The sequence below is a fragment of the Lampris incognitus genome, chromosome 9 (assembly GCF_029633865.1).
Source record: "Lampris incognitus isolate fLamInc1 chromosome 9, fLamInc1.hap2, whole genome shotgun sequence".
Classification (NCBI taxonomy): Eukaryota; Metazoa; Chordata; class Actinopteri; order Lampriformes; family Lampridae; genus Lampris; species Lampris incognitus.
The window spans coordinates 58,934,002-58,959,267 of NC_079219.1; the positions used below are offsets into that span (position 1 = coordinate 58,934,002).

The 25,266-nt window shown below is 51.1% G+C and overlaps 1 pseudogene; it reads left to right on the top strand.

Moving 5' to 3' along the window:
* The window catches only part of LOC130118336 (voltage-dependent calcium channel gamma-7 subunit-like), a 23,888-nt pseudogene extending 13,984 nt beyond the window's left edge, over positions 1-9,904 (top strand).
* The last annotated feature ends 15,362 nt before the right edge of the window (positions 9,905-25,266 follow it).

A 25,266-nucleotide genomic window follows, 5' to 3' on the forward strand; every position in this document is an offset into this window, starting at 1 on the left:
CTCTCTGTGCGTGTCATGGTTGATGCGGTGCCGACAGGCCTCAGTCTGGTGGTGGGCCTGGTCCTCTACATCTCCAGCATCAACGACGAGGTGATGAACCGGCCCAGGGAACCTGAGCAGTTCTTCCACTACCACTACGGATGGTCCTTCGCCTTCGCTGCCTCTTCCTTCCTGCTCAAGGAGGTTAGTGTGATCTGTGTGTATGTTGGGGGGGGGGGTGTTCAGTGTTCACATGGTGTGAGTGTGACTTTACTGTCTCTGTAAACTCGGGTCACACTCTCTGGGCACTGTTTTAGGCATTTTATATGGACGATCTACTGTCTGTCAACTTGTGCTGGACTGTGGTTGCTGTCCATTATTTGTCTTGATTGCATGCTCAGCAATCCGGCTGAGAAGATCACAGGAAGTAGAATCAGTTCCTCTGGACCCCACGTTTACTGACAGAACCGTTTCATCATCAGCTAAGTGACCTCTTCAGTCTCACCTGACTGCAGGTATCCCACCCTTATACACAGTCCAGCACAATACAGTGCTTAACGACCCAAACCAACGACCAGGTTCATGTGCAAATACGGGTGTGCTCTAAGAGAAGGGAGGGAACAACCATCCTGAACCGAGGGGGGGGCACTAAGAGTACCTCTGTCACCATCCTACTGTAACCTACAAAAAGACTCACTGACCGATCGCCAGGGGGTCGGCCCCCGTTAGTCGAGTGGTTAGCGATCGCCAAGGGGTCGGCCCCCGTTAGTCGAGCGGTTAGCGATCGCCAAGGGGTCGGCCCCCGTTAGTCGAGCGGTTAGCGATCGCCAAGGGGTCGGCCCCCGTTAGTCGAGCGGTTAGCGATCGCCCGGGGGTCGGCCCCCGTTAGTCGAGCGGTTAGCGATCGCCCGGGGGTCGGCCCCCGTTAGTCGAGCGGTTAGCGATCGCCAGGGGGTCGGCCCCCGTTAGTCGAGCGGTTAGCGATCGCCAGGGGGTCGGCCCCCGTTAGTCGAGCGGTTAGCGATCGCCAGGGGGTCGGCCCCCGTTAGTCGAGCGGTTAGCGATCGCCAGGGGGTCGGCCCCCGTTAGTCGAGCGGTTAGCGATCGCCAGGGGGTCGGCCCCCGTTAGTCGAGCGGTTAGCGATCGCCAGGGGGTCGGCCCCCGTTAGTCGAGCGGTTAGCGATCGCCAGGGGTTCGGCCCCCGTTAGTCGAGCGGTTAGCGATCGCCAGGGGGTCGGCCCCCGTTAGTCGAGCGGTTAGCGATCGCCAGGGGGTCGGCCCCCGTTAGTCGAGCGGTTAGCGATCGCCAGGGGGTCGGCCCCCGTTAGTCGAGCGGTTAGCGATCGCCAGGGGGTCGGCCCCCGTTAGTCGAGCGGTTAGCGATCGCCAAGGGGGTCGGCCCCCGTTAGTCGAGCGGTTAGCGATCGCCAGGGGGTCGGCCCCCGTTAGTCGAGCGGTTAGCGATCGCCAGGGGGTCGGCCCCCGTTAGTCGAGCGGTTAGCGATCGCCAGGGGGTCGGCCCCCGTTAGTCGAGCGGTTAGCGATCGCCAGGGGGTCGGCCCCCGTTAGTCGAGCGGTTAGCGATCGCCAGGGGGGTTGGCCCCCGTTAGTCGAGCGGTTAGCGATCGCCAAGGGGTCGGCCCCCGTTAGTCGAGCGGTTAGCGATCGCCAAGGGGTCGGCCCCCGTTAGTCGAGCGGTTAGCGATCGCCAGGGGGTCGGCCCCCGTTAGTCGAGCGGTTAGCGATCGCCAGGGGGGTTGGCCCCCGTTAGTCGAGTGGTTAGCGATCGCCAAGGGGTCAGCCCCCGTTAGTCGAGCGGTTAGCGATCGCCAGGGGGGTCGGCCCCCGTTAGTCGAGCGGTTAGTGATCGCCAGGGGGTCGGCCCCCGTTAGTCGAGCGGTTAGCGATCGCCAAGGGGTCGGCCCCCGTTAGTCGAGCGGTTAGCGATCGCCAGGGGGTTGGCCCCCGTTAGTCGAGCGGTTAGCGATCGCCAGGGGGTCGGTCGGCCCCCGTTAGTCGAGCGGTTAGCGATCGCCAGGGGGTTGGCCCCCGTTAGTCGAGCGGTTAGCGATCGCCAGGGGGTCGGCCCCCGTTAGTCGAGCAGTTAGCGATGTCGTCTTGTCGTGCAGTACACCCCGGATCAAATCCTGCAGCGGGCGGAAACATGCTCAGTTCCATTACAATGCTGTGATTGCAACTATTCACCAGTCCTCTGTGAATAGTACACATGGCCATCGAAACTCTAGTTAATGGGCACACCCATATTTACATAAGAAACTGGTCGTTGGTTTCAGCCGTTAGGCTTGGTATTGTTTATAAGGGTGGGGACACCTGCAGTCAGCTGAGACCGAAGAGGTCACTGAGATGATGAAACGTGTCTCTCACTAAACGCTGTGTCCAGATGGACTGAGTCAACCTTCTGTGATGTCCATTATTTGGACCTAATTAGTTCTCGCTGGGCGGCACGGTGGTGCAGTAGTTAGCGCGGTTAGCGCAGCAAGAAGGTTCTGGGGTCGAGCCCCGGGGTAGTCCAACCTTGGGGGTCGTCCCGGGTCGTCCTCTGTGTGGAGTTTGCATGTTCTCCACGTGTCTGCGTGGGTGTCCTCCGGGTGCTCCGGTTTCCTCCCACAGTCCAAAGACACGTAGGTCAGGTGAATCGGCCGTACTACAAACCCCAACTCCAGTGAAGTTGGGACGTTGTGTAAAAGGTACATAAAAACAGAATACAATGATTTGCAAATCCTTTTCCACCTATATTCAATTGAATACACTACAAAGACAAGATATTTAATGTTCAAACTGATAAACTTTATTGTTTTTTGCAAATATTCACTCATGTTGAATGTGATGCCTGCAACACGTTCCAAAGAAGCTGGGACAGAGGCAACAAAAGACTGGGAAAGTTGAGGAATGCTCAGAAAACACCTGTCTGGAACATTCCACAGGTGAACAGGTTAACTGGGAACAGGGGAGTGTCATGATTGGGTATAAAAGGAGCCTCCCTGAAGAAAGGCTCAGTCGTTCACAAGCAAGGATGGGGCGAGGTTCACCACTTTGTGAACAACTGCGTGAGCAAATAGTCCAACAGTTTAAGAACAACGTTTCTCAACGTACAACTGCAAGGAATTTAGGGGTTTCATCATCTCCAGTCCATAATATCATCACAAGATTCAGAGAATCTGGAGAAATCTCCCGTGACCTTCGACCCCTCAGGCGGCACTGCATTAAAAACCGACATCATTGTGTAAAGGATATGACCACGTGGGCTCAGGAGCACTTGGGAAAACCATCGTCAGTTAACACAGTTGGTCGCTACATCTACAAGTGTAAGTTAAAACTCTACCATGCAAAGCCAAAGCCAGATATCAACACCACCCAGAAACACCACCGGCTTCTCTGGGCCCAGCTCATCTGAGATGGACTGACACAAAGTGGACAAGTGTGCTGTGGTCTGACGAGCCCACATCTCACATTGTTTCTGGAAATCATGGACGTGGTGTCCTCTGGGCTAAAGAGGAAAAGGACCATCCAGATTGTTATCAGCCCAGAGTCCAAAAGCCAGCATCTGTGATGGTATTGGGGGATGTTAGTGCCCATGGCATCATGGGTAACTTGCACATCTGTGAAGGCAGCATTAATGCTGAAAGGTCCATACAGGTTTTGGAGCAACATGTGCTGCCACCCAAGCGACGTCTTTCTCAGGGACGTCCCTGCTTATTTCAGCAAGACAATGCCAAGCCACATTCTGCAGGTGGTCCACCAGCGGGGCTTCGTAGTAAAAGAGTGAGGGTACTGGACTGGCCTGCCTGCAGTCCAGACCTGTCTCCCATTGAACATGTGTGGCGCATTATGAAGCGCACAATACGACAACGGAGACCCCGGACTGTTGAGCAACTGAAGTCGTACATCAGCAAGAATGGGAAAGAATTCCACCTACAAAGCTTCAACAATTAGTGTCCTCAGGTCCCAAACGCTTATTGGGTGTTGTTAAAAGGAAAGGTGGTGTAACACAGTGGTGAACATGCCCCTGTCCCAGCTTCTTTGGGACGTGTTGCAGGCATCACATTCAAAATGAGTGAATATTTGCAAAAAGACAATAAAGTTTATCAGTTTGAACATTAAACATCTTGTCTGTGTAGTGTATTCAGCTGAATAGAGGTGGAAAAGGATTTGCAAATCATCGTGTTCTGTTTTTATTTATGTTTTACACAACGTCCCCACTTCACTGGAACTGGGGTTGTACATTGTCCCTAGGTGTGAATGTGTGTGTGTGTGTGTGTGTGTGTGTGTGTGTGTGTGTGTGTGTGTGTGTGTGTATGTGTGGGCCCTGTGTGATGGCCTGGCGGTCTGTCCAGGGTGTCTCCCCGCCTGCTGCCCAGTGACTGCTGGGATAGGCTGCAGCATCCCCGCCACCCTGAGAGCAGGATAAGTGGTTCGGATAATAGATGGATGGATGGATGGATAGATGGGTGGATGGATGGATGGATGGATGGATTGATGGATGGTTCTCGCTGGATTTTATTGACAAACAAAGGAAACCTTGGCCTCGATAACTCGAGCGAAAGAGCTCATCATCTTTCCAGAGGAAAGCTATACTTCTATAGCTGGTGTGGACATAAACTATCTAATTGCACCGCCAGTCGCTCTCCATTGTGCAGGCAAAGGAATCCATGTAGAAAAACTTACCTCCACCGATGTCGACATACATCCAGTGTAGGGTAGAAAGCTGTTTTGCTTTAGCACTCTCTCTGCAAAGAAGATGCTAGTGAGGTGCAGTAAGGTGTGTCTACTTTTACAATTGCTAGAGTATTCGATGACGTTGAAGGTGTGCAGGTATGCAGAGCGGCTTGGATGGGGGTCATGCTCTATTTGTGTTTTGATACGGATCTCCCACATGTCCATTGGTGTTAATCTCACATTGCATAGCTTTAAGTGGCTCCTGTCTAGCGTAAGTTAGCAACCACTGATGTGAGAACGGTGCTTCTGCTGATGTCCAGCAAAAACCAGTTCCCCTTAAAAAGAATCGAGAGGCCTGTACTTCCTGTTCCACCCCCTACCTGCAGATGAGCAGCGGTGAAAGTAGATGGGAAGAGAAAAATTAACTACATGGGTGGCGCAGTGGTTAACGCTGTCGTCTCACAGCAGGAAGGTCCTGGGTTCGAACCCCGGGGTTGTCCAACCCCAGGTTGTCCAGGCCCTGTGATGGACTGGCGGCCTGTACAGGGTGTCTCTCCACCTGCCGCCCAATGACTACTGGGATGGGCTGCAGCATCCCTGCCACCCTGATTGGGATAAGCGGCTTGGATAGTGGATGGATGGATGGTTGTCCAACCTTGGAGGGGGGGGGTCATTCCAGGTCGTCCTTTGTGCATAATTTCTCTATGGGGATCAATAAAAGTATCTCATAATACATATATATACAGTATATATATGTATTTGTTTTGTCTGACTAAACGCCACAAAAAGTAGTTTCCTCCACCCTAGAAATCAGCAGAGTTTCCCCTTCTGACTTTTCCTCCCTGCCAGGACACAAAGCTGCTAATTTCTCTTCCTCTGAGAGACATTCGTCCTTTAACATGTGGACCTGCCAATGCTGAATCCTCATTATAGGAGACCAGCTTGTATGGTTGGTGAAGATTTATTGCACCATGGCTGCAGTCGAGTGTTTTTTCAGGTGCTGGCTTGGGGATTTGTGTGCAGCCACCTTCCGTCCTGAAGAGATATGCCTGTGTGAATGTCGCTGTGGCAGGGATGACAGCTGCCACAGACTCATTGTCATGAAGTTTCAGTATCATTTGGCTGTCGGTTTTTCTATATGATTCTGTTAGAGGCTTTCCAGACACTTATGGGTGTAAATCCAAATGATTAAATGGCAGTCACCAAGAAGTGTAATAGTGTTTGATGTTTTTCTGTTTTCTGATAATTTTTGAAGTCAAGTTTGGTCTTCTGAATTTAAGATTCATATATCCGTCCATTATCCAAACCGCTTATCCTGCTCAGGGCCGCAGGGATGCTCGAACCTATCCCAGCAGTCATTGGGCGGCAGGCGGGGAGACACCCTGGACAAGCCGCCAGTCCATCAGAGGCCCGACACATACGCACATTCACACCTAGAGACAATTTAGTACGGCCGATTCACCTGACCTACATGTCTTTGGACTGTGGGAGGAAACCGGAGCACCTGAATTGAAGATCACTGTTTTAATTTTTCTTTCAGTCTAATGAGGTTACTCGTGTTATACATCTTGTTTTTCTTAGGTTAACTTGGAAATTGTTAAATTAAGCAGGACTCATCTCTCTAAGTATGGCAGTTTAGATCAATTTGTATCTGTCACTTTCTGAAACCCAATCTGAATCGCCATACGTGAAATAATCCAAGAGATTTGTTCAGTACCATCGATTACTTATTGGCTACAGGCTGTGCACCTTCAGATTTCAAAACATGCACCTGTTCAGTCTGTGCCTTTGCATTCATAATTATTATATACTAAGTATATCTAAACTCCCGTTTCTGACTGATGTTTTAAGAAAAAGTGTTTGAATCCATTTACTGATGACCAGACATTTCTATTCATCAATGATGATTTATGTAATTTGTTTGAAAAAATCTGATTCCATTTCAGACACGGCACAAAGACAATTACTCAGAGTTACAGATGAGCGTCTTCTGAAAGTTCAGTTCTTGTTCTTCTTAACTTTTTGTAAGGCCTTCATCACAAATGATTGTACCAAAATAATTGAAAATGTCATTGATGTTGTGGGAATTAAAGACACTGTTCTCAAATAGTACGTGATCTCTCTCTCGGCCAGTTTTCAAATGGTTTGCGTAATTCTACTTTTTCAACAGTGTTAAGCCGTGGAGGACCTCAAGGCTCCATTCTGGGTCCTGTTTTGTTCTTTTCACTATTTGTTCTTATAGATTGACGGATTGTACAGATGTACAATTAATTGATACGAACAGCCTTGTTACTTCGATGATTGCCTATCTAACATCTGATGCTCAATGTTTAAAGCTTTTTACATCATACTGATGATAAATCTGAAGTTGTTATATTTAGCCCACCTAGTGGAAACTCAATATCTTGACAGTCTTGACAACATGGCAGCCAATATTAAACCAGTTAATACGATAATTTAGGTCATGTGTAATTCTGATCTGCCACAGAGGTATAAAGTTGATCAGCCGCAGCCTGAAGATATGGGAAAGAGTAACAGAAGCTAGGTTAAAAGGGGAGGTGATGATCAGGAAGCAGCAGTATGGTTTCATTACATGAAAGATCACCACAGATGTGATGTTTGCTTTGAGAATGTTGATGGAGAAGTATAGAGGAGGCCAGAAGGAGTTACATTGTGTCTTTGTAGATTTAGAGAAATCATACGGCAGGGTGCCGAGAGAGGAGGTGTGGTATTGTATGAGGAAGTCGGGAGTGGCAGAGAAGTATGTAGGAGTGGTGCAGGATATGTATGAGGGCAGTGTGACAGTGGTGAGGTGTGTGGTTGGAATGACAGGTGGGTTCAAGGTGGAGGTGGGATTACATCGGCTCTGAGCCCTTTCTTGTTTGCAATGGTGATGGACAGGTTGATGGACAAGATCAGGCAGGAGGCTCTGTGGACCATGATGTTTGCAGATGACATTGTGATCTGTAGTGAGAGTAGGGAGCAGGTGGAGGAGAGCCTGGAGAGGTAGAGGTATGCACTGGAGAGAAGAGGAATGAAAGTCAGTAGGAGCAAGACGGGATACCTATGTGTGAATGAGAGAGAGGACAGTGGAATGGTGAGGATGCAAGGAGTGGATGTGACGAAGGTGAATGAGTTAAATACTTGGGGTCAACTGTCCAAAGTAACCGGGAGTGCAGAAGAGAGGTGAAGAAGAGAGTGCAGGCAGGGTGGAGTGGGTGGAGAAGAGTGTCAGGAGTGATGTGTGACAGAAGGGTACCAGCAAGAGTTAAAGGGAAGGTTTACAAGATGGTTGTGAGACCAGCTATGTTGGTGTGGAGACAGTGGCACTGACAAAAAGACAGGAGGAGGAGCTGGAGGTGGCAGAGTTTAAGATGCTAAGATTTTCAGTGGGAGTGATGAAGAAGGACAGAATTAGGAAGGAGTATATTAGAGGGACACCTATGCTGAATATGGAGCTGCCAGGGAAGAGCGAAAGAGGAAGACCAAAGAGGAGGTTTATGGATGTGGTGAGTGAGGACATGCAGGTGGCTGGTGTGACAGAGGAGGAGGACAGAGGAAGAGGACAGGAAGAGATGGAAATGGATGATCCGCTGTGGTGACCCCTAACGGGGAGCAGCCAAAAGTAGCAGCAGTAGTAGCAGTAGATGTGATTCTGATCTGCGTTTTGAGAAGCAAGTGCAAAATAATTGTTCGGTCTTGCTTCTATAAAATATCCCTAAAATCAAGGCACCTATGCGTCCTTTTCTGACTTCATTCTCCTCCAGCTGACGATGTCACTTTCTGTATCCCTCTTTCAACTGGAGATGACTTTCCCATCCGCAGCTTCAGCAGCATTAGTGAAACTAAGAAGGAAAATTCTTTTAGCAAATCCTCGTTAGCGCTCATTAGCTCTCGGTTGGCTTCAGAGTTCATTTCTCAATTTATTGACTACTTTTACAGCAGTAAATAGTGTGGAGCTAGTCATAAAGAAGCATGTACCCTTGTGTGTGTGTGTGTGTGTGTGTGTGTTTTCTGTGTACATGTGCGTTAGTATAGCACGTGTGACTGCATTATGATGCAGTCCTATGCGAAGTTCTCCTCTTTGCTCGTCTTCCAGTCTCCTCCTCCTCCTCCTCCTCCTCCTCCTCATCTCTCTCTCTTGCATCGTCAGTGTTGCTACTCTAAAGTGGTGCAGTGGACAGTTAACTGTGTGTGCTAAACCCCTCCCCCCCTCCCCCCTCCTGCCCTTTTTTCTCCCTCGCTTCCTTCCTCACACCATCCTCCTACTGGCTTTCTTCTTTATCCTTTGCATGGTTTACAGTGAGATTTAAATAAGCCCCCCCACCCCCACCCCCCGGCTCAATTTCCTTGCAGTCGAGCACAAGCAGTACGCACTCCTCTCACCTCGCAGCCTCAAATGTCCCTCCATTTCTACTCGCACCTCCTCCCTGTCCTTCACTCGGGATCTTGTTTACCCTTCATCTGTGCCTTCATCACCCATTAGTTCTCATATTAGTCAACATTCATCCCCCTCTGAACTCAATTTGTTCATCTGTGCTTCACCAAAACCACCCCTTCCTGCCCCCAGATCCTCCCCCCTCTCCTTTTGTCCACTTCTCTCTCTACGTTGTTCTCTCTCTCATTACCCGATTTGTTCTCCCCCTCGCTCTCTTTCCTTTTCTCGCTCTCTCCTGTCAATCTCTCTCTCTCTCTCTCTCTCTCTCTCTCTCTCTCTCTCTCTCTCTCTCTCTCTCTCTCTCTCTCTCTCTCTCTCTCTCTCTCCCCAATTTCTCTCAGGGAGCTGGGGTGATGTCAGTCTATCTCTTCATGAAGCGTTATGCTGAGGAGGAGATGTATCGCCCCCACCCTGCCCTCTACCGCCCCCGCCTGTCAGAGAGCAGCGACTACAGCGGCCAGTTCCTCCACCCGGAGTCCTCTTGGCCTCCTATCAAGAGAGGGCGCAGCACTTCTGAGGCCTCCAGCGACATCTCCATCCAGCTCAACCAGACCCCACCGGCACCACCCAAAAGCAACCCCCAGCAGGGAGGCCAGATTGGGGGCATGGGAGGCCCACCCTCGGGCTCGTCCTCCGGGGCGAGTTACCAAATGCCCCCCCAGTCTGTTGCCTACCCCTCGACGCACACCTTGTCCAGGTCACTCTCCTCGCACCCTCCTTCTCAGCCCCTCCCCATGGCCATGCCCCCATCCCCCGTCCCCCCCCCTCACTATCACACACACATGCACATGAGCGCCTCCCCCTGTTAGAGAGCGGGAGCTGTGGGGGAGGGAAGGAGCGATGCACCGACTCCCCAAAGACACGTACTATGTACACTTCAAAAGAGAAAGAACGGGAGTGAATACCACAAAAAGAGTCAGAGACTAATGTTTGGGACGGCGAGGAGTCAGGGAATCATGGGAAAACGTGCAGTTAAGCACTACGTAAGAAAGGAGAGGGAGGTGTAAAAAATTAAAACAGCCAACATGGTGCAAGTATAGAGACAGACACAGAGAGAGCGGTGGTGAGGTGGGGGCGGGGGGGGGGGGCGGAGAGAGATTAGGGATTTAGTTTGTCATGGCAGAAAGCGAGACCAGCCAAGAGAGCGTTTTCCCGAAAGACGGGAGGTGCGGTTGAGTGACGGAGGAGCCACGGAGGAGGGAGCGGGGGCAACGGAAAGACGGGAGGTTCGGTTGAGTGACGGAGGAGCCACGGAGGAGGGAGCCGGGGAAACGGGGGAGGATAAGGTGGTACCGCGGTAATGCGCAAAGATGCTGCAGTGCTGCAGAAATACAGGAATTTTGTAAGCCCTGGGAAAACGTGTGATGCGAAACACCATCTTCAGCAGCGATCGCACACTGACGGAGTATGCACATAATTTTATACATTAACGACACGTCAAAGTACATAAAACTATGACTAATTACCTTATCAATGGTAACGTTAGATATATTCCTCTTTTGTTTGATTTCTTATATCATCATCGCTCCAACTTCAGAGTTCATCATATGAAGTTGTTAGTTGTTACTACGGACTGAAATGACACATTCTAAGTTAACAGTGGAGTAATTATGAAGTGGGAATACTGTGCGGGAATGTTTCTGTCCTCCACGGGAAAACCTGGAGCGGAGGGGGGAGACGGGGTGAGATATCACGAGAGGGATGTGGCTTTGCTCTGCGTCTTACATATTTGTTTAAGGGATGAGTTTCTTATCTGTTGTACATAGGACCGCGTATAAGTTCTTGTATATTGCTCTCTCGCGAGTTATTAGTGGCGCTTCGGCACAATCTCATGACGTCAGAGCCGGGGAACGACGTCTGAGTCACTGCAGTTTGGATTAAGGCGCTGCAACAGGAGCACTACACCCAGCCGCCCCGGGGGTGTGGACGCTGTGCACCCCGACGCCTGACAAAACTGCTGCAAACGGGCAGCGCCGCACAGCGTGGATGCGGCGCCTTGGCGCCCTCTGCCGGCCATTACGGCCATTACAGGTCTGCGTTCAAATGAAGTTGGTGCAGTATGGATTTGATGGAGTCGCCTGTCTGCCCAGCCACATTGCAAAGAAGCCTGCAGTGATGAAGAGGAGGGGAAACGGAGTCGAGACTTTTGAAGACCAGTTGGGGGGGATGTCTCTCAAAGCTTCTCAAAGCGAGTTTATATCAGGAATGATGATGAAAGTATTGAATACGATTGCACTTAAAGCTTATAGCTGTGCTTTTGACACGTGGGTTCTTGGGAAGTCTTGCTGCGGCAGGAATAAACGCCACTTAATGTTCAGAAAAAAACCCCAAAACAAAAAAACAACACCACCCATGCTGCTTGGTGTCACGCCTTGCGTCGTTTCTCTAAACCTTTGCTTACTTGTGCTCCATCACCAGCTACGTTACGAGGAGCTTTGGGGATTTTTTAAAGATGCTAACTGTACATTTCCAGAAAGGTTAGATGACCTTTGAACCCGATGGAAGTAATGATCCGGTATTTCTTCTGTAGACAAGAACGAAAAAGAACCTGCCTGTCAAAAATACTAGTAATCTACTTTTGTTTGTTTGTTTGTTTGTTTGTTTGTTTGTTTGTTTGGGGGAGGGACACAAGGAGTTGGGACGTCCCAAAGGGATCGATCTGTCAATTAAAGCACATTGTTGTTGGGTTATAGCTGGTCGTCATTATCACTGTGATGATGATGATGATGGTAGGACAGAGAGGGGGAGGGGGAGGAGAGGGGGAGAGAGGAGGGGAGAGGGGGACAGAGACAGAGGGAGAGAGAGAGGGGGGGAGAGTCTGAGAGACAGAGGGAGAGAGAGAGAGAAAGAGGGGGAGGAGAGTGTGAGAGGGGGAGAGAGGGACAGAGACAGTGAGAGACAGAGGGAGAGAGAGAGAGAAAGAGGGGGAGGAGAGTGTGAGAGAGAGGGGGAGAGAGGGAGGGAGTGTGTGAGAGGGAGGGGGAGCGAAAGGAAGAGAGGGGGAAGAGACGGGGGGGGAGCGAGAGACAGAAGGGGTGAGAAAGGGGGAGGGGGGAGGGTGTGTGTGAGAGAGAAAGAGGGGGATGAGTGTGAGGGGGAGAGAGACAGAGTGAGAGACAGAGGGAGAGAGAGAGAGAAAGAGGGAGAGGAGAGTGTGAGAGAGGGAGGGGGAGCGAAAGGAAGAGACAGGGGAGGAGGGGGAGCGAGAGACAGAGGGGGTGAGAAAGGGAGGGGGAGGGGGAGAGAGAGGGAGGACCTACGTGGGAGATAAGAGTGAGACAACTAAGACGTCATCATTTTAACCTTCATCTGTACATGAGCTGGTTTTGTTGAGGGGCTGCTCTTCACCTCTGACCTTTCATTTCCACTGTGACACCCAGTCACCCCGAGGGGCTGCCCAAGGGCTTCTGCGGCCCTCCCACCACTCAGTGCTGAGCATCGTTCCGGGGTGACGGGGGGGACTCGGTGTGTTGGACAAGAGGACATCAGCAGCACTTGTTGAAGAACGAGAGAGTTTTACTCCCTTTTCCCGTCAACAGACCAGGAAACCATCACTCCCAGTACGGCTTGCACCCTGGACTGGGTCATAAGGACCCTCCCCCTCTCGTGCTACCCTCCCCCCTCGTGCTACCCCCCCCCCCTCGTCCTCTGTTTCACCGTCCAGTTCATTTTTCCCTGCAGCCCTGCAGCCCGAGTCGTAGCAGTGTGTGTCGGGGCAGCTCTCTCCCCCTTCTCCTCCTCCTCCCTCTACACCTACACCGGCCTCTTCCTCTCCGCGTGATCACGTGAAGGGTGTAGCTGTGCCTAATTCTGCATATTGCCAGTTCTTCCTGCACACGATTAGCTTTGTAAGGCAGAGAACAAACCCGATGTAGAGTGAAGTGTATGCTTCTCGGTGGAGTTGGGTAAGTCGGTGAGGACTGTGATGACGTCACTGCTCTTGGGAGCGTCGACCTTTTTCCGTTCATTCTCCTCTGCTGTATAACGATAACGACGATGATAATAAAACTCTCTTTGATTAATGACACCCTCGGTCTCTGGTGCTGGTCCGCCCGCCCGCGCTCGTGCGCCCGGGTGACTGGGTTATTCTAAATCACGTGACCTTTTCATTGCCGACGAAAGGCTCCGCCATGTTGGAGGACCGCTAGCCCCTTAGCAACCAGCGTGTCCACGCGGAAGTTCCCCAACCGACGACACGCCGGTTGGTAACTTGTATCAACTTGCCAACACGTGTGTGTATATTGTAACGCGCATGGACCCGAATTGGCTACAATATTGTAGCAACCATAGGAACTGCCGCGGCCGGGACGCGAACCCGTGTCGCCCGCACCGCGGGAGGCATCGCTAACCGCTCCACTAAAGCAGGGGTCTCCAGCTACTTTTCATAGCGGGCCACTTTTAGGGCCACTTTTAAAACCACGGGCCACTCAACCTCCAGCAGCATGTTGTTCGTTAGTTTGTTTTGGTGTCGATACGTTGCAGATATTATAATTTAAACAGAGATTTTTCATCTATTTTTCGATATATTACTAGTCTTACTTTTACTAAGAAAAAATTTTTTTTTTGGTAGGGAAATAAAAAAAAATCTTCCTTCTGGCATTTCTCCAAAAGTTCTCGCGGACCATAAATCAACCCGTCACGGGCCGGACGTGGCCCGCGGGCCGCCTATTGGGGACCCCTGGACTAAAGGGTCCGACCCGCCAGCCAGCGGCCAGCGTGTCTTCTTATCCATGCACGTTACAGTATAGTGTAACGTGCATGGACAAGTAGACACGTTGGTCCTTGACTAACGGGTCGGACCCTTCAGTCGACTGGTTAACGTTGTCGCTTGCGGAGTGGGAGACGCGGGTTCGCATCCCGGCTGTGGCGACGGTCTCCCGGACTGCCCCCCCGGGATTCGCTACACTATATATCCCAGCCTCCTCAGCTCCGCAGCCTCCTCTTCTGCTTCTCAGTAAAGTACACCACAATTTCGTCCGTCCGTCCGCTCATCCTCATAACGGTGGACGTACCTTGACGTGTACAACTTGAAACTGCTGGCAGGCGGAAGTGTGCTGGACGGTTGTGTGCACGTGGTTGACATTTATCCATGCTAAATCTTGCAGGCATCGCGAAAAATATGCACGCGCCAACAAACAGGAAACCGATATGACCGCTGCAGTAGAAACCGGAAGTCAGTGGACTACAGTTATGCACAGAGCCGATTGTGCCTGTATGGCTGCCCGACCAAGCCGGAAGTGACGCGGGGACTCCATCCGGCGATCCCTCGAGTTGGTAGGCGACGGAATAGACCGCCACGCTATCCGGACGCCCTCCCCACCCCCCTTTTTAAATTCTTACAGCTAATCGTGCCTCGTGGGGGCTTGGCCGCCATTCCTCTGTGTATTGTAGGTTAAATTCCCATTTTGACTTGAGTGCGCCGACAGTTGAACGTTTTGCTTAATCCTGACCCCTGACCTGTGTGACGCGCACGGGACTTATTACAGCTTGCATGTCGACATAAACCCGACCAGAGTGGTGACTGTGATGTTAGAGAAGCCTGCTCGACAGCTAAACTGTGTGCGTGGGGCCACTGGGTGTTAACCAGCCCGTCTCCTCAGCCACAGCACTGGGCACCACAGCCCGGCCGGGGGCAACGATCGATCACATCACTCTGCTGAGTGTCTGTGTGTGTGCATGAGTGTATGTATAGATTTATATGTATCGACGTATATACATATGCCCATGCACACACGCAGACACGCAGTGTTGTAATATACCGATCAGCCAAAACATTAAAACCACCCGAGGCCACTGCCATCAGGGAACACCGCTGCCATGAAGGGGAGTACCTGGTCTGCAGCGATGTTTAGGTAGGACTCAGGGGTGTCAAACTCCAGGCCTCGAGGGCCGCAGTGTCTGCAGGTATTTGTTGCAGCCGTGCACTACACCCCCCGATTTCACTAATTAGCTCACCTCCTGGATCAAGGAGGGAAAGGAACAAGTTTAATCAGGTGGTGTAGTGCACGGCTTCAACAAATAGCTGCAGACACTGCGGCCCTGGAGGCCTGGAGTTTGACACCCCTGAGGTAGGTGGTACGTGTCAAAGTAACGTCCACAGGAATGCCAGGATCCAAGGTTTCCCGGCAGAGCATTGACCAGAGCATCGCACTGCCTCAGCCAGCTTATCTTCTCCCCATAGTGCATCTTGGTCCCATCTCTTCCCCGGGTAAATGATGCACATGCACTTGGCTGTCCACCTGATGTAAAAGAAAGTGCACTTCATCAGATCAGGCCACCTTCTTCCATTGCTGCATGGTCCAGTTCTGATGCTCACATGCCTATTGTAGGGGCTTTCAGCGGTGGACAGGGGTCATCATGGGCACTCTGACTGGTCGGCAGCTATGCGGCCGCCATATGCAGCAAGCTGTGACGCACTGTGTTCTGATACCTCTCTATCATAGCCAGCATGAACTTTTTCCACCGATTTGAGCTACAGTAGCTTTTCTGTGGGATCGGACCGCATGGGATAACCTTTGTTCCCCATGTTTATCAGAGCTCCGGGCACCCATGACCCTGTCACTGGTTCACCGGTTGTCCTTCCTTGGACCACTTTTGGTAGGTACTGACCACTGCATTCTGGGAACACCCCACAAGACCTGTTGTTTTGGAGATGCTCTGACACAGCCCAGACAGCATCTGGACATGGGCCACTTCAGGCAGTGATGCAGCACTGACGGTCTTCTTCTGGCCCTGACAAAATGGATGTGAGCCTGAAGTGGCCCACATGTATAATAGCAAATATGGCCCAAATATGTCAAATCACATGTGGGCCTTTTTTGGCAAAGATGCGGTGCTCTGGGCAACATGTGACCTGGATGTGACCCTGAAGCAGCCCGTGTGGTAAATGGTGAATATGGCCTGAATATAACAAAACAAATATGGGCCACCTTTGGCAAATATGTGGCACATGTGGCATTGCTATGGCTTGGTTCTGGCCCAGATCTGACAAACAGGAGCGGACCGCCCAAGTGCCATCATTCCACGTGGTATGTGGGCCTGATGAAAGTGTCGGGTGTGGGATGGGTCCGGACCACAGCAATTTAGGTCGTCTAGCCATCACAATTTGGTGCTTGTCAGAGTTGCTCAGATCCTTACGCTTGCCCGTTTTTCCTGCTTTCAACACGTCAACTTCAAGAACTGGCTGCTCACTTGCTGCCCGATATGTCCCGCTCCTTGACAGGTGCCACTGTAACGAGATAATCAATGTTATTCACTGACCTGTCAGTGGGTTTAATGTGTTGGCTGATCGGCGTGTGTCTGAATGTGTGTGTGTGTGTGTGGGGGGTGATGTTTGAGTGTGTAACTAGTTTACACTTAACCCCTCTTACAGAACACAAATACAAACAAACACAAGTACAAATATACGTGTTTGTGCATAGTGAGATAGTTGTGGATCATGGTACATATTTGTGTATTTTTTTCCCCCTATAGATCCGCGAGGTACCAATGGGACAAAAATCCTCCAATAAATAGGACGGAAGTCACAAATGTCACATGACTCACAAACTCACAGGAAGCGATCCACAAATGTGTAAAACCCGTTCCACGTGTAAAAATGGATCCACAAATGCGGAAATGTTTACAGAGTAGGTTCTGTGTATTTGCAAATCGTTCCGTATTTGTGTGGATATGATTTTTTACAGAACACAAACACATATTTGTGGATTGTCTTCTGCGCGTTACCAATAATAAGTTCAATAAAACCTTCCACACTTGATCCGCGAAAAAACAAAACAAAAATCACTGAAAACGCTGTAGTACGCATGCCGGGCCAGTAGGGGGGGTGAAACTGTGTAGTAGAGAGCCCTTCCGGTAGACCCCGATAACACCACGCGCCTGCGCACAAACGCTTTCTTCTCAGAGCGGTGAGTAAACAGACGATGTACGCTGGAAAACAGGGCATTTCGGCGACGTATGGGCGGGTTGAGAGTTTGGCGCATGTAAATAAAGCGTCTCCGCTGATCCCAGTAATGGCGCCGCAAATCGACGCTTTGCTGGAGGAGCGTTAATAAACTCAGCAGAGATAAACGGCGCAAACACAGCGCGGTAGTCCCGTATACGTATCTGTTTGGTCGTCCGCCATTGTTCATGTCGGCTTCTTACCCGCGCATGGCTATTTGACTGAAAACGTAACACGCATGTGCGTAGCGGAGCCGTGACGTCACCGTTTCCACGGGAACCGGTTTTGCTAGTTTACACGGCGACGCCGGAGTTGCGTTTTCGAAAGGTTTCACTCTGGAACCCGGTTTCACTCTGGAACCCGGTTTCACACGTTTGCGCGTTCAGGCCCCCGAAACGCCGAGCGGCCAAAACGCAACAATACTTTACCGTTTTATGTTGAGAACGTGTTGCCGTGCCAACGCCATGGATGAGATGTAAATAAAAATGTAAAAATAGTATCGGAAACAACAAAGGAAGCACAGCATGAGGGATTCGGCTGTACGGTCTCCTGGACGGAAACGCTCCACTATAGGTGAAGTGATATGCTATTTATATATATATCTATATATATATATTGTAACGTGCATGGATAAGAAGACCCGCTGGTTGGCGGGTCTGACCCTTTAGTCGAGCGGTTAGCGATGTCTCCTGCGGTGCGTGCGATACGGGTTCGCGTCCCGGCCGCGGCGCTCCTGTGGTTGCGTTGTCCCCCGAATTCTCTACAATATATATATATTCTGTGGCAATTTGTGACTGTGTCTGCATTAGTGTTGTTTAATGGACGCGTGAAATATCTAATTGGCTAACAAAATGCTAAAACAAATTGAAATTGATACAAAAAAACCCTTTGGTGAAGCTAAATGAAATTAGATTTGAAGTCTAAAAAGTTGTGCCGCCGACCATTTCTCCCGGGACTGCGACCACGGGCGGGAGTCGGTAGGCAAGTCGTGTATTTTTGTTGCCGAACCACGAGTCAAGTGAGAGCTCTCTACATGCAGACACCAGCATAGTGTAAGCGGTTATTTTCTTGCCCGGTGCGGGATTCGATACGGGGTGTACTGCACCACAAGGCGACAGCACTAACCGCTGGGCTAAAGGGTCAGACCCGTTAGCCTAGCTAGGGGCTAACGGGTCTTATTAGTAGTTTACAGATGTAAGCCCATGTGAAGCCCGACGAATCAAGTTCTGTCCACAGTTATGAGGACGGACGCAGCTGGGGACGTAACTCGAGACGGTTCAGCCGTGTGCTGCTGGCAGGTGGACGTGTGTGGACCGCTGTGCGCGTGTGGCTGACGCGTGTCCGTGCTAAATCTTGCAGGCGTCGCGGAGAACGTGCCGTTGTCAACTGCGCGCGCCGACCGACAGGAAACCGCAAGATCGCTGCGGTAGAAACCGGAAGTCGGTGGACTACAGTTCCGCACAGAGCAGGTTTGAGTCAAAACTACTTTGAAAACTGGTGTTTTCTAGAATGAGAGGGAGGGAGCGGTACAGTGGTGTCGCTGTGTGTTTGGGTGGGGGGGGGTGGGGGGTCCAAATATCCACAGGTTAATAAAAGTGACGCGCATCTGTGTGTGTTATCTGACGTGAGCGGGAGCGGGAGCGGGTCTCCGGATGAATGAAGCGAGCGACTTCTGGCGTAAACAACAGAATAGGCTGCGATTTGCGGTCGCACATAAACACGTCCGTGTAAAAACGTGGACCTGAGCGTGCGTCTCTGTGCGCGTGCGCGCACGCCTGCGCGCGCGCGCGCCTTCCTGCCTGCACGCCAGTGTGTGCGTGCAGGGCAGCATGGGCTGAGTGGATCTCTCTTTTCACCATCACCATTACTGCATGAAAGAGCTGTCACTACGTGTTAGCTCTCCTCGGCTCTCCCTCTCCTCTTTCCGTGCGTGCGTGTGTTAGAGGGGGGTGGGGGGGGGGTTGCGGGGGCGTGGCGTGTGTGTGTGTTGGGGGGGGGTAGTAAAGGCATTTTAAAGCTATTGAAGGTCATTGTCCAACCGGTTTTGTGTAGGTTAACTGGCGTGTGCGACCAGCGTGCCAGTCGTCGGCTGTGCATTCTAATAGATGCGACATAATGATCTTTATAGACATAATTATCTTAATAATGATCTTTATAGACATAATTATCTTAATAATGATCTTTATAGACAAGCAGAATTCATTCGACATAAGAATCATGTTAACCCGAATGATATCATACGCTCACTATACAACCCCTGCAACATTATGCACGGCATAGCTCTGCCTCGCTGCCCCCCCCCCCCCTCTCCCTCTCCCCCCCCCCCCTCTCTCTCTCTCCCCGCTCCCCTCTCCCTGCGGAGCGGCGCTCTTACCGCTTGAAACCCCGCATTACCGAGACGAGCGGCCAACAAGGCCGTCATCATCATCCTCCTCATCATCATCATCATCCTCCTCATCATCATCATCCTCATCATCATCGGGAAAATGTCCCGCTGCAGCTTCATCATCGGGTCGCTCTCTCTGCTGCAGAGTACCGGCATCGATAACACGCATAACCCGCGCACCGCAGACCGCGCGCGCGCGCGCGCGCGCGCACACGCTCTAATAACCCCGCATCCCCGGCATAGAGCCCCGAGCTCCGAACACACCGTGCACGGAAGCACGGCTGCGTTGCGAGCCGCGCAGCCTGTTGTTTTCCCGTCGTCCCCACCGCGCAAGAGTTGGAGTCGGGTGCGACAAGTTGCCTACGTCGGGCTGAGGGAGTGTGGGAGGGGAAAAGAGGAGAGAGAGAGGAAGAGGAAAAGATAAGAGGAGCAAACGGGGCTTTCGCGCAACCGGAGGGGAGGAGGGGGGAGACGCATTCCCACCGAGTACACACGCACACACGCACGCACACGCATACACACGCATCGACTGCATCCACTGTGGACAAATCCGTGTTGTGTGACGTGTTTTGCCGTTTGTCGTGTTTTTCTTTTGCATCTTTTTAATAAGCTGACATCTTTTCGTCACGCGGCTGATTGACGTTTAGCCCCGATCCGACGGCGCGGCCACGTGCGTGCGATTTTTGCGTCAAATTGAATCGCCGCTTACTTGTTTTCTCGATAGACCCGTTATTTATCGTCCACCCCCTCTCTCTCTCCCTCCCCCCCGCTCTCTCTCTCTCTCTCTCTCTCTCTCTCACCCCCCCGCTCTCTCTCTCTCTCTCTCTCACCCCCCACCCCGCCGTCATCTCCTTTTCCGCTCTCCTGCGACGCTCTTGGAATTTGTGAAATAATAATAAGCCTGCAGGTAAGACTTTCTCTCTTTTCCCCCTGCAAGATTATTGATCACCGGGGCGGGGGGGGGGATGGGGGCCGAGGAGGGGGGGGGTCCGACCCGTTCCCGTTTGTTTGCGTTTGGGCACCCCGGTTCGCGCGGCGCCGTTCGCACGCGACATTGATTGGTTTCACGTTCCAACTTGAGCTCGCTGATATCCGGCGTGCAGCCTCGCGGAGGACGATTCGCCAACTTCCTCTGCGCGTGCTTCACCGATCGAAGGTTCGACGGCCGCGGTGCGCCGGGTTGTGGGGACCTATAATTAGCCACGGTAATGTCCGCTATGCAAATGAGAGCCCTTATGAGGGCTCGCGTGAGCGTGCGGCCGAATCCGAACTGCGGCGTGCATCCCGTTCGAAAGGGGACCAGGGTTTTGTTTCGGTGTACGCGGTTGTGTGGCTGCGTGTGTGGTTGTGTGGCTGCGTGTGCGGTTGTGTGGCTGCGTGTGTGTTTTGTCCCTGTCCGCTGAGTTTTCTCGTGCACCGTGCCGGTTGCTGTTATACTAAGCGTCCATTTTCCACCCTTGTAGCCCGTGCAGGCAGGGTGGTGTGTGTGTGTGTGTGTGTGTGTGTGTGTGTGTGTGTGTGTGTGTGTGTGTGTGTGTTTGCAGCCTACCCTATTAATGAATGCACTGCAGTCTGCAACGCAATATTTCAGCCCTGCACGTTTGGCTCTCTGGAAATCTTTATTCAGCAGCGAGGATGCGTGCGTGTAGTGACTGGACTGCACAGCCTCCCCTGCTGCTCCTGCTGCTCCTGCTGCTCCTGCTGCTCCTGCTGCTCCTGCTGCTGCTGCTGCTGCTGCTGCTGCTGCACTCCCGCTTAATCCTACAGCACCGGGCCATCGTGGACACGAACCCCATCGTATTCTGAATCTGATGCCCTTTTTTTAAGATCACTTTGCTCCCGGTCCCCCCCCCCCCTGTCTCCTCTCCCCCGGCCTCCCTGTCTTCTGTATTCTCACAGATCCGAAGACCACCTCGGTGAACATCTGGCACCCTTTCAATCATTCATCTCCCGTCACAGCTCTGGGCCGGATGGAGGTGGAATAAAATGCCTGAACGAAATCGCTCCGCGAGTGGTGCTCTGCATCATGCCCGGCTAATTGTATGATTATGTGATGTGACATAAGCTAGCATGTCTTGCCCTCTCCATGTGGTCACTTGCTGCTCCGCCGGCCAAGTAACACATGGCTTCCCTTGCACGGAGCCGAGCGCTCGATTCGGGGGCCATGTCTCTTCAGAGAGCACAACAGGCTCTCTCGCTCTCCATCTGCGAAATCCAGCTCAAGCCAGTGCTCTGGCCCTGCAGTTGTAAATAAGATCCAGCTTGCACGGCCTTTCACGACATCCTGCCATGACACGGGCAATTTCAGAGAGGATGGCAAAGCCAATCCTGTCACCCCCTCACTCACTTATTAGAAAACATGCTTTGCAGCTAGAAGGTGCTTCATAACTGCACAAATGTCCCGTTTGTATATCTATTTCCTGACTAACATATATATATATATATAGAGAGAGAGAGAGAGAGAGAGAGAGAGAGAGAGATTGGCAATATGTACATTGCTACGTCATGCCAATAAAGCCAATTGAATTGAAAAAAATTGATAGATAGAAGATAGATAGATATCATCAGCATATATATATATATATATATATATATATATATATATATGCTGATGATTGCATATGGCATGAAACAGAATTTACTTGACTCACAGGAGGATTTTGCTCCTTATTGGTTGAGCACTTTTACTACCATTGAGTGTTTCTTTTAACAAAGTTTATATATATATATATATATATATATATATATATATATATGTATATATTTATTTTACTGGGATTAATGAGACTAATGGATAAGAACCCTAATTGCACAGAAGGGTTTTTTTTGTATGGTAATGAACTGCTAAGTAGACATTTAAGCGATATCGATGTGCCGTTTATGTAACTAGTATTTTTTTTGAAATAATGCAAATTTGTGATCAGTGTGTGGGTTTTGTATTGCAAAGACACAAGTTATATGTTACATTGTTTCACGTCTCAAAATGGAACCGTTCTACTGTTTGGTGTGATCAGTGTGATCAGTTAGTTTTGTTTTTTCTTAAACGATGAAGAGAACGTGTGACTTCCTCTGACCCGAGTCAGGGAGGAAGAAGAGAAACTACTTCCGGCCCTGTCATAGCACGTCCTCAACTCCCCCATTCACTCATGAGTGTCTCTTGTAGCGAATTCTTGGGGGCAGCCGGGAACTGCCGCAGCCGGGACGCGAGTGAGGTCTGGTGGGCTCCACCCCCCCCCCACCCCAGTCCTTAAGCCTTGATAACCTGATATTTGTGTGTTTGTGTGCTTGTGGCCTTGATAGCGGTCTCGCTGGATCTCAGTAATCATGGATCGGACTCCGAGCGCCCCAGCCAAATCACAGGTGTATCGTTTACATTGTCAGGTGATGCGTTGCGGTCAGTACTGGGGTGCAGTCCACAAAGACTCCAGCTGTCGTCTCGCTTTGGCCGACCGAAAGCAGCTGATGCATGGCTGACCTGCAACAGTAATCAGAAGACCATCTGCAACTTGTGGACATTTCTGCACCGCTTTCGCTTCTGCAGTCTGTCCTTTAAGTCTCGTGATTTCAAACAAATATCAAAACCAACCACTTCTCTGGTCAGAGCACTCTGTGTGTGTGTGTGTGTGTCTCTCTCTCTCCCTCTCTCTCTCACTCCCTCACTCTGTCTGTCTGTCTCTCCCTCCCTCTCTCTCTCTCACTCTGTCTGTCTCTCTCTCTCTCACTCTGTCTGTCTCTCTCTCTCTCACTCGCTCACTCACTGTCTGTCTGTCTCTCACTCACTCTCTGTTGCTCTTTCTGTCTCTCGCTCTCTCTTACTCGCTCACTCACTCACTGTCTGTCTGTCTGTCTCTCTCACTCTGTCTGTCTCTCTCTCACTCTCTGTTGCTCTTTCTCTCTCGCTCTCTCACTCACTCACTCACTCACTCACTCACTCTGTCTCTCTCTCTCTCTCCCTCGCTCTCTCTCACTCACTCACTCACTCACTCACTCTGTCTGTCTCTCTCTCTCTCTCTCACTCACTCACTCACTCACTCTGTCTGTCTGTCTCTCTCTCACTCACTCACTCTCTCTCACTCACTCACTCACTCTGTCTGTCTCTCTCTCCCTCCCTCGCTCTCTCTCACTCACTCACTCTGTCTGTCTGTCTCTCTCTCCCTCAGTCGCTCTCTCTCACTCACTCATTCACTCTGTCTGTCTCTCTCTCTCCCTCCCTCGCTCTCTCTCACTCACTCACTCTGTCTGTCTGTCTCTCTCTCCCTCACTCGCTCACTCACTGTCTGTCTGTCTCTCACTCACTCTCTGTTGCTCTTTCTGTCTCTCGCTCTCTCTTACTCACTCTCTCACTCACTGTCTGTCTGTCTCACTCACTCACTTAATCACTCTCACACACTTGCTCTTTGTCTGTCTCACTCTCACTCTCACTCACTCATTCACTCTCTCTGTCTCTGTCTCTCTCTCGCTCACTCACTCGCTTGCTCTCTCTGTCTCTCTCTCTCACTCACTCCCTCACTCTCTGTCTCTCTCTCTCACTCACTCATTCACTCTTGCTTGCTCTCTCTCTCTCTCTTTGAGGAGAGGCATTGGTTCAATTCCGCAGTGATCATCACTTCTGTCATGTGGTGATTGTTCAGAGGATCGATGCCTTTGTTGCTCTCCTGTCTCTTTTCTCACGGTTCAGGGCTACAGTCTCCTTCCTCCTCTTCCTCCCCGCGGCAGAGACGGGGAGGAAACACTGTGCTACGTCGGCGCCATGACAGACACCTAGCACGTTAAATAATGCACGTGGTCATGAGATCGTATGGGGAAACCGCTATACGGGGGAGGTATGATATCGGTTGGAAGTGCCTCCGCCTGCCTCGACAGATCTTGCAGGATGCCACGGTAGCTGCACAACTCACACACTCCCCAAGGCGTCTTTGCGCCGGTATCGTGAAGACAAAACAAATCCCGTGCACTTGTCGCACTTAGTGAGATGAGTCTGTTTCTGATGCTCCATGTGTCCGCACGGCACCAAGACCGGCGTGTCAAACATGCATGTGGTCATGAGATCCTATGGGAAACCAAGACAAGGGGGTCTCCGCGTCCCCCGACAGTATATCACAGTTATGTTAAAACATTTCACGCTCCAACCACCAGGGCTGTGGACTGGCGAGAATCTGGCGATACGATACGTATCGCCATACGGTTTACAATTCAATATATCGCGATATATTGTGATTTCATAGGCCTGTGTTCTTTGTGCTTATGCCACTTCCTGTCTCAGTTTATGGGGACAGATTGCAACGCTGTTATCTAGCCACACAGCACGAAATGTTTGTCCCAAACCTTTACACGTAAACAATTAAAAATCCATATAGTGGTTTTGAGAGTCGATACAGTATGACAAAAGATAATATCGTGATACTCGAGTGTATCAGTATTTTCTTACACCCCTGCAAACCACGTAGCCGAAGACGAAATCCCGCATCCTCGGCCCACTCGGAGAGGAGTCTGGCGCTGATGCTCCATGTGACCGCCTAGCACTGAAAGGAGTGTGGGGATGTACAAAAAGGGAAATGCAGACGTTAAGCACAGGCACCGGTTCTGCTGATTCAACACACCGATGCTCCGCCATCATTCCAGTAAGCAGAGGCTTTTTATCCGAAGCTTTCTAATTGACTCCTGTTTCAATGGCTGCGACCTATGCGGCAATTAAACCACACAGCTTTGGTGCTTTAAACGCTCTGCCTCAGACAGCTGAGCCTTCGGGGGGCGGGGTTGTAAGTGTCTGTGAGCGAACCGTATCATGTTGGTAATGCGCCGCCAACCTGTCTGCGGAGGCATGCAGCGTGAATGCACAGGAA